The following is a 10,098-nucleotide window of genomic DNA, read 5'->3' as shown; positions in this document are numbered from 1 at the left end:
GCAGGGTCCTATGCCCAGGCCTAACAGGGTTTGTAAACTGCAAGTCGCCACCAGCATTTTTTCCATGTAAGAGAAAATAAAAATTATCGGAGTGCACCGCAGGTACAAGAATGGGTGCGATTTCACAAAAACTTTCACTTAAATCTACAGACATGCACGCGCCTGTGCGTGTACTTGATCAGTGTACACTGATGCCTTATTGTGGACTGCAGACAGGAGTCTGAAAGCCTCCACCCTCAGGAGAACCACTGTGTGCGCAAGACCAGCCCTATCCCAAACACGGCCTCCAGAGAGCCTTCTCAAAGGCCAGGTTTCCAGAACCCTGCGTGGAGGGCAGGTGGAAAGGCCAACACAGAGCCAACACAGCTCTGAAAACTAAGTGCCTGTGTCCTTCTGATAAGAACGAAATGATCTCACCAGGGAGAGGTATGGGCAGCTGTTAACATTCATCCTCCCTGCAAAAAAAAATCACGAATCAGGGCCATTTTCAAAGCTAACCTACCTTGCAGGTAAGAATGAGATGCTGTGTTGTTAAAGAACTTATAAATTAGAAATCAGGACACTGTTTAGCCAGTGTCTCTTGGTAGGATTGACGCTCAAAGATAAGACATCCTGGACAAATCCGGCAAAAATTCTCACCAGGACGGGACAGGTCACTCCGATGGTACATCAGCTACAGAGTAGGGAAAAGGAGGTTGTAATTTCACCCCATCTGTGAATGTGCCTAACAGACAACCCAGGAAAAATGTAATGTTCTGATACTCGAATTCCAACGGGATAGGATTATTCCAAAACGAGAGATGTCAAAGTTGCTCATTCACAGCTTGATTGGTACTGAAGTACAAAATATGGTACATATTTGTACCAAAAAAAGAAACAAAATAAACCCTACACGGAGACACCAGGGCAAAAGCACAACAGAATTTAAAATAGTTTATTGTTCTTTCCACCTGCCAAAATGTTACTATTTAGCCCAATGACATTCCCCCTTTAAAAATACTACTGTTTTACTAATTATGAAAATATTTATTTAACAAATATTTGTGGAGCACCATTTTAGGTGCACATACAGAGCAGTGAACAAACCCAAAGTCCAATTTTAATAGTGTTTTCTTTCTGTGCAAATACATACATCTCAGATAAGATAACACTGAACACAGAAAATTGCATCCAGACTTTACTTTCACTTTCAACACTAAAGTTTTTCCTTTTACATCAAATATTCTTTGAAAATACCATTTTTGGAGGTGCCTGGGTGGCTTACTCAGTTAAGTATCTGACTTCAGCTCAGGTCATGATCTTGCAGTCCGTGAGTTCAAGCCCTGCGTTGGGCTCTGTGCTGACAGCTCAGAGCCTGGAGCTTGCTTCACAATCTGTGTCTCCCTCTCTCTCTCTCTGCTCCTCCCCTATGTGTGCACGTGCGCACGTGCTCTCTCGCTCATTTGCTCTCTCTCTCTGTCTCAGAAATAAACATACATTAAAGAAAAAGAAAATACCATTTTGGGGATGCCTAGACCGCTCAGTTGGTTAAGCATCCATCTCTTGATTTCAGCTCAGGTCATGATCTCATGGTTCATGAACTGCACTGACAGTGCAGAGCCTGCTTGAGATTCTGTCTCCCTTTCTCTCTACCTCTCCCCCACTTGCACTGCTCGCTCACATACTCTCTCTCTCAAAATAAATTAATTAAAAAAAAAAAAGAAAATACCATTTTCATTGGCTACATAATACTGTATTCTGGATGGTGTCATAAATTACCAAAAGACATTTCTAAATGCTTACAAGACAAAACTACACACAAGAGACATAGTCAAATATAGCAGGTAAAACCTAGATTGAGGACCTCAGATAGGGGAGGAAAATACAACCTTACCAACTCACAGACCCCGGGCAGTGGACGTCAACACAGTGACACCTTCTTCACCATGCACCACATGAAGGTCTCATTTGTGAATCTCCCTTTATAAGCCTCACTCCCTCTTTGATCCAAGAGAACATTGTCTGCACAGAACAATACGTTTTCATTTCAATTTCCCTTCTTTTCAGGAAAGGAAATGTTTGCACTTCAAAGGGTTCCTTTGAAGAGCAGCCCTCCAGGTCCTGGCCCATCCAGGTTAGGAGTTCCGTGGCCTCAGCGGGGTGTCCACAGTTTGGGCGGCTGCCCACCCTATCACTCTCAAGGCCAGCTCCTTCAAGGAGAGGGTCTGGTGCAGGAGAAGAAAAAATAAACACATGGAAAAATACTTGAGCTTTTGATCACGCCCTTCAGAAGCCCTTGTTCACACATCATGTAGGTTTATAGCTCAGGGAAACTGAGGTACAAAGGATGAGGTGCCGTGGACAAAGCAATTGCAGCTTCTTGGAACAAAACCATTCCAGCTGCCAGATTTACTCAGAAAAGTCCCCTTCTCGGCCAGGAAAAAGTGACCCCTTTCAGTTACTGCTGGTGATGACTAACAGAGTGGCCTGGATAAATGAAATGCAGGCACCAGATCCACACTTCATATGGAAGTTTTGAAACTTTCCCCTAGGAACTTGAGGATGGCTCAGTCACTAAGAGCAAAATTCACAGTGTAGAATTTTGCCTCTGGACGCCTGCGTGGCTCAGTGGGCTGAGTGTCCAACTCTTGATTTTGACTCAGGTCATGATGCCAGGGTCATGAGATCAAGCTCTGCATCAGGCTCCACGCTGAGCACAGAGCCTGCTTAAGATTCTCTCTCTCTCTCTGTCTCCCTCTGCCCCTCTCCCCTGTTCACATACTCTCTCTGAAGTAAACTTAAAAAGAAGAAGAAAAATTTGGCCTCTGATTTCTCCATTGGCCCACTGTTAGGGGCCCAACAGGTTCAACAACAGGCAAGCCTAAAAACCACATTAAATAACCACAGGATGTTTGCCAAGCGGCCAGTGCCATTTCTCTGGAGCAAGGCCCCATGCCCACCCTCCCCTTCTGCCAAGTGTAGGAAGTCAGAAGTGCATATTGGACAAGAGAGGGCCTGCAACACTTGTTTTCAAGCCTTGAACACGTTCTGGGTATATACGAATGGTCTCCACCCTCCCCTATCCGAGGTAGTTCAGTTCAGCTGCTCAGGTGGCCAACCACCCAAGAGGCGGGCAGAAGCAGGAAAGACTCCACTCTGCCCAGCTCCGGACAGGGGCCGCTCCTGCCATGGGGTCCCGCCCTGGGTGTCTGGCGTACAGGCCTGGGTGACCAGATCTCCCTGAGCGGAAGTCTTCTACCCACCTTTCTGCAAGCCCCTAACCTAGCCTGGCACTAAGCCCCTGAGCTGGAATGACAAATGGTTTTTGTTTTCCCAGTCTCTTATATTTCTCTAGTTTCCAAATTTTTCACAGTGAGCTTTCTACCACTGAGAAACATTTTTTCTTAAAGAGCCTTAGGAGATAGGAGTGCTGTGTGGCTCAGGTGACTAAGGGTCAGACTTTAGCTCAGGTCATGATCTGATGGTTGGTGAGTTTGAGCCCCACATCAGGCCCTTTGCTGTCAGCACAGACCCTGCTTAGGATCCTCTGTTCCCCCACCCCCACCCCAGGACTGTCCCACATGCCCACACTCTCTCTCAAAAATAAACATTTTTTAAAAAGAGGATTATAAGATAGAAATTTAGACCACAGTTCCTTTGAAAGATCCCCTCCTCCCCACACAAAAGTTACATATATTTTTATGTATCTATGTATTAATTAGAAAGAGAGATAGATAGGTGGCTATAAAGGGCATCATTTGGATAAGTGAAAGTTGAATACGGACTGTGGACTAGATAACAATGTATATCAATGTTCAATTTCCTGACTCAGAATAACATCCTTATTGTTAGAAAATATACACTGAAGTATGCAGGGTAAGTAAAAGCGCATGATGTCTTCAGCTTACTCTCAAATCATTCAGGAAGAAAACGCACATAGGTGTGTGCAGACAGATCGACGGAGTTGGAGCCACAGATACCTAAATAGAAAGAATAGAAGGAACAAAAGTTAAACGATGGGTTAATTCAAGAAAAGGGTACACAGAAGTTCCTTGTACTACTGCAACTTTCTAGTTTGAAATGTTATACAGACAAGGTGGGAAGAACACAGGAGAAATGGAGAAAGACAGGAGGGGGCTGGAAAGCTCCCCTCGGTCCACCTGCCAGCTTCATGGACCTGGCCGCTACCCTGGCTGGGACAGCCAGCCTCAGCAGATGAATCAACAGAGTTAAGACCTGGGTCCCCGGAAGGCAGCTGACTCTGTCCCACGCGCAGTCCCTGGTTCCCACAGGACGCCTCTCCTCGAGCCAAGACGGCTGGATGTGCAGGAGTAAAACAGGGCTCTCCCATGGCCTGGGCAGCAAGTCCCCTATCCAGTTCTGGTCCAGTGACGAGGATGCCAAACTGTGACCCAGGAAGACTGCGGCCCCACCAATGCCCGACAGCCACGCCAGCTCTGCGTCTGGCCACCTCCCTGCACAGCCTTCCAGGGCACCAGGGCTCCAGCTGTGCCAGGAACACAGGGCCCACTGTGGGCATGGAGGGAGGAGGGCGCTGTGTTCCAGGCCAGCGGCAGTGGACAAAAAGCAGGGTGCTGTCCAGGGGCACGGCGGGCTCCGCAGCTCTGGGGCTCGCTCAGAAACAAGGGGCGCATGGGGCTGAGCGGCTGCAAGTACCGGGGCTGAAGTCTCAGGCCTGGCAGTGCCTACTGCATGTGCATGCCAGAACGCAGTGCCAGGAGAGGCCGGGGCCCATACAGGTTGCCACCCATAGCCCTAAGGCACACCGATGGTCAGGACTCCGAGCCAGCCCCCTAGGGTTCAAATCCTCGCTCTGCCACTTACTGCCCAAGTACGTGCCTGTGGGCAACTTGCATCACTTCTCAGGGCTTCCGTTTCCCATCACTCAAAATAGTAGTCAACCTCACTGGGCTTGATTTCGTGAAGGTTCTGTGAGGATTCCATGAAGACATAAAATGCCAAGTACGCAGTGAGCGCTCAATAAGCGCTTGTGATTCTCGATCTTACGCTGCCCTGGGCCTCTCCCTTCCTTCCTATTTGATGTAATAGACTCTGGCTAATAGTACTTGGTAGACAGATAAAAAGATAGAGAAGAAAAGAACATCTCCAAGCCGACCTTAAGATAGGAAGACAAGCCGACCTTAAGAATAGGAAGACAGCAGTTACAACACTGTGATGAAGCAAGAGTAAGAGCGGGTAAGAGCGGGTGTGCGCCCTTCCCTTCCCACTGCTGTCCCTGCCAAGCGTCCACCACCTCCACCCCAAGGCACTTAGGGGATCTTACGTGGCCACCTGGAGGAGGAGATGAAATAAGGTGGAAAACAGAGATGGCTCTAACTGTTTGGCTATGGTTTCTAAACTCAAAGCCTTCCGGGTAATTTGGACGAAATATGTGGAGGTCAGGATGACTATGATGAGGGCAGAGAAACACAGACACACACAGACACAGACACACACACACACACACACACACACACACACACACACACACACAGGCGAGCCCGAAGAATGAGGCTGTGAGCTCTGCTTTCCAGAGGGACAAGCAGTGGCTAAACCCAGAGTACACGGATCTGAGATCTAAAGGAACCTGACCTCCAACATGCCCAGAGCAGGACCTGGTCCCCAAAGGGTTTATGGCTACAAGGTCAGCGGGGCAGTCAGAGCCAACACAGTCCCAGAGACTGTGGTTCCTCCCCCCACATCTCCCTTCCCCATTGTAGCAAAAAGCCACAGAATGCCCTCCATGACCTCAACTGTAAGTCCTCCTAAAGGGACAAGGACGGATACAGGAACTAAGGTCACACGCATAGATCCTAGGCCTGGGTCAGCAGATGCCTCAGAAGCTCCATGTCCCCCCAAAACCTTGGCACTATATCCAAGCCCCGCAATACGGACACGATTCCAAGGGAAAGGGACTATAGTATAATCCCTTGGCAAAGTGGGAGAGCAAAACAAACTGGTTATAAGAACTCTTTTTCTCCACACCTAAATCAAAGAACTGAGCTTTCTTCCAGTACAACAGTTAACCATTTATTTGAAGCACTTGGTGTGTACCAGAAGCTGTGTCAAGTACATATAACACAGATTACCTCACTTAAATCCTCTCAATCCCTTAAGGTTAGCACTAGAAGACGATTATCATGCAAACAAAATGAAAAAGAACTTAAATGTGAAAAATACAACAGAAAAGGCACTTATCCTGTAAGTAGACCCCACTCCGGGATGCAGCACCTTCCGCAGGACGGGGCCGGTGGCATATCCTCTGACCCTGCAATGCGTGGCCCCATAGGGAGCTCAGAGGGGCCTGCAGAGCAGAGGCTACTCCCCTGAGGCCAGAGTCAGCGCTGCATGGTCTCCGCAGTGCAGAGGTCGCTATGCATGGAGAACACAGAGCACAGGACCCATGCCTAAACACATGGGAAAATATTTGCTTGTGCTCGCAGTCAAGAACGTACGTGAACAAATATTCTGGAGAAAGCACTATAATAGCAGAAATATGTGATGTTAAGGAAACACAACCGCCCATTCCGTCTATGCCTCCAGGAAGGAAAAGCTGACTATCCACTCAGGAGAAAGGAAGGGAGGACACAGAAATACACACGGCCCAACTAAGGGACACTCCTTCTACCTCCAGAAAAGTCCACCTGGCAGCAGCCGTTGAAGGCTTCCCTGAGCTTGATTTCTGGCTCCCATAATCAGAACAGTAGACAGGTAATAGAAAGAACTTACTCCTTGTTAGAAATCTAAATGGATTGATTTGGGACCTTTCCTCTTCCAAAGAACACTATGGGAATTTATGGTTTGGTGAGGCCGAGAGGGAAGGCTTCCCCAGTCTATGGATGGAGTGGGTCTACAGAGGTAGCAAAGCCTAAATAAAAGCCTTTCTGGGAGCCGCACACAAAGTAGCAAAGCAAGGATTCCAGAAGCCTCGCATTGGTACTACTTGTCCTCAGCTCCTCAAAGCAACCTCCTTCGTTTCAGGGTGCGTCATCTCAGGCCGCACTGAGGCTGTAAAGGCCTCTAAACACACACGGCTCTAATTTGTTCATGCGGTTTGTTCACCAAACGAATGAGCTAGTAGTCCGAACGGTTCCTGACCATCAACAGAGGGGGAGAAAGCCAAATGAAAGACACTGGGTGTGGCAGGCTGGGTCAGCTCTATGCCAGAATCCATCCTAATGTCCAGAAAGGTCTTTCCTACAGCCTATGCTCCTGGGAGGAATGAACCCACACCAATGGGGAAGGTAAACGGCTTCACTCAACCAACGCGAATCTGAAGGAACTGGCTTTAGAACGGAATGAACGTACTGAGCTGTCTACCAAACCGTTTTACCAATTTGTTGCCCATTCTTCTGACCCACAGGTGGCAAATGCACCACATCTCCCATGACAAATCAGGTGCAGTTTGAACAACTGCAGGGGTGCTTATATTCAAAGCTGCTGTGGAATCAGCATTGCAGGGGGCAAGGTGGATTATGGAGAAAGAGAAAAGAAAAGCTCTTAAAGTTTACTACAAGGCTGTTAACCTGCCAAGAAAGATGGCACTACTCTATCCTGTGACTGGAAAAGACCTAAACCCTTGTGCTGGGTAGAATGTTGGCCTGGAATCCAAGTGGCCCAAGGCACAAGAAACCCCTGGAAGGCAGGTGTCCTGAAGGCCCAAGAATGAAAAAGGAGGCACGCCCCATGTGGCAGAGCTCCCCATCCTGGCAGTGGGACAAGCCCACGGCCAAGGTGCCCACTGGAGGGTGGGAGGGCAGCCCAGGGAGTCTGCAAGCACAAAGACATCCCCCGGTAAGGTGTGAGGAGGAAAGAATGCTAGGTGAAAGGGCAGATGGCCACCATCCTGGGGCAGGTGGCTGTGATGCAGTCATGCACGTGACAACGGGCCCCGAGAGGACAGATCTAGTTCAACCCTGCCTCATGAGGATGGAAATGTCTAAAAATAGTCAGCTGTGACTTAAAAAAAAAAGTCCCTCCCAACATGCTCTTTCCTCTACCTTCCCCATCTGTTAATACGGCAATTCCACTCCTTGGAATTGTACTTAACTTCTTTCCCACCTCACATGGAATCCACTGGCCAAGCCTATTGAGTCTCCCTTTAAAATCTACAGAAGGAGCAAATTAGGTTAAGTCCACAGGTGGAGCAGAACTCAGCCACCTCACATTTCTACCATCTCCACCCCAGACCCAGTCGCCATCACCTCTCAAGGAAACGCCATGTAGTCACTCTCTCTTTTGCACAAATAATCTGGAGGTGGAGTTTATTCCAGACTTAAGTCACAAGTCTCTGAACTGCTCTCCAGGCTTCTATGCCTGCCCACTTCCCCCACCTGCATCTTTTCTTCACGCAATTCACATAACCCTCTGATGGTTCCCTACTTCATCTAAAGGAAATGCAAAGTCCTCACGGTCCATGAGATCCACCCTCAACTGGAACTAGGCAGTGGTAGTGACAGCCCGCAGGCCTGAAGAGACCAAATGGTACAGAAAAACACTAGGGTCCCATCCACAAGTCCTGCTTGGACCAAGAACCAGGTGGAATGATGAGTAACTACATGATGCCTGTGCGCTAGAGGAAAATGTGTCTATAACAAGGACAGACTTATTCCTATTTCAAATTCCTCCCTAGGATTAATAAACCAATACCTCCAAATACATAGTAATGAAAAGGGATTAATCCAATTAGACATCATACTGGGCCCTCCAACATAATTACATATTTTGCTGGCCTTAGTCGAAAAGAAACTCCAGACTAGATCAATAAACATATATTTATACCAAATATAATTAACACATGTCTTAGAATTCAATCTCCCCGAGGTCAGCAATCTTGTCTCCCAAGCCTTTTCCTTGTCTACAGAAAATACTTATACTCGGGGCGCCTGGGTGGCTTAGTCAGTTAAGCGTCCGACTTTCGCTTAGGTCATGATCTCGCGGTTCGTGGGTTCGAGCCCCGCGTCGGGCTCTGTGCTGACTGCCAGCTCAGAGCCTGGAGCCTGTTTCAGTCTGTGACTCCCTCTCTCTCTGACCCTCCCCTGCTCACGCTGTCTCTCTCTCCTAGAAATAAATTTTTAAAAACCTTAAAAAAAAAAAAGAAAATAGTTATACTCATAAAAGCTCTCATGTGGTTTATATCCAGATTCAAACAACTGCGTACATTTCTGATCTCTATGAAGTTTTGTTCTATTATTGGTCAGAACTCCTTTAACGCTCTTCAAATTTATTTATTATGATAAAACCTGACCTTGATATGCTAAACCTTTAAAAACTATTTTAATCTATTGTTGACTTTGTTCCCTAACTTCTATTCTGACTTCGACTTAAATAAGACCTTTTGTTTTAATGACAGAGGGTGTGTTCATATAAAAATAACGATAATTTCCACTGAGACCGACTAAAAATATCAGGGGAATAACTGTATCATGGGTTTCCTATTATCTGAGCCAAACATAAAGTACAAGAAATGTTAAGATAACTCCCTAATAAATTATAACTCAAATTAAAGACAATGAGGAAATTCAACCTCAGGCCAAACATACACAGTCCTGCCGGTCAAACTGTAAAGAGCACGTTGCTAGGGAAATATACCGGGGACTGAAATCCCAACCCTCTCCCCGGGTAACTAACCCGGAATAAAACGCAACAGTCGGTGAATTCTATAGGAGAGCCTGACCCTGTGTATCGGGAGGCGTAGTTTTCTTCCCCAAGGCTCATGTCTGTATCCTAATAGCGAGCCAACCACCACTCGTATCTCCCACTCACTGAAAAGAGGAAGGAGCCAAAATAAAACAGCACGCCGTAGTACTCCGGCGTCGCGCCGCTCTGCGTACACACAGGTTCGCAACGCCCGCGCGACCTGCCCGTCTGCGAGGTTTTCTACTACGCAGCAAGCAACACGCTGCTTAGACGCTGTCTTTATTAAGCCGGAAGAACTTCCTCCCGCTCCAAACCATCTGGAAGGCTTGAAGAACTCAGCCTTCGCAGGTCAGGTCTAGTCACGAGGAAGCCCACCCCGGGGGGAACTTCCCCGAAACAACCCTGGAAACTCAGACGAGCGGTGCACACGGGCCAGGGAGCCGCACGAGGTCTGGGGTG

The 10,098-nt window shown here is 47.7% G+C and overlaps 1 protein-coding gene across 3 annotated transcripts in view; it reads right to left on the bottom strand.

Moving 5' to 3' along the window:
• SLC7A1 (solute carrier family 7 member 1) overlaps nt 1-6,428 on the bottom strand; it is a 77,287-nt gene extending 70,859 nt beyond the window's left edge. Inside the window, exons 1-2 of one of the 3 annotated variants that reach the window (XM_077745376.1) lie at nt 4,216-6,185; nt 3,888-3,959 (exon numbers count right to left, since the gene is read on the bottom strand). The gene's annotated coding sequence lies outside the window, so the exon portion shown is untranslated. Of the gene's footprint in view, nt 1-3,887; nt 4,193-4,215; nt 6,186-6,231 lie in introns of those variants that run through there. The other 2 variants (XM_077745377.1, XM_077745375.1) reach the window with 2 other exon arrangements.
• Between the last annotated feature and the right edge of the window lie 3,670 nt (nt 6,429-10,098).

The sequence above is a fragment of the Crocuta crocuta genome, unplaced genomic scaffold, assembly GCF_008692635.1.
Source record: "Crocuta crocuta isolate KB4526 unplaced genomic scaffold, BGI_CrCroc_1.0 scaffold258, whole genome shotgun sequence".
Classification (NCBI taxonomy): Eukaryota; Metazoa; Chordata; class Mammalia; order Carnivora; family Hyaenidae; genus Crocuta; species Crocuta crocuta.
Note: the sequence above shows the minus strand (reverse complement) of the source record. Positions and strands in the feature narration are given on the sequence as shown.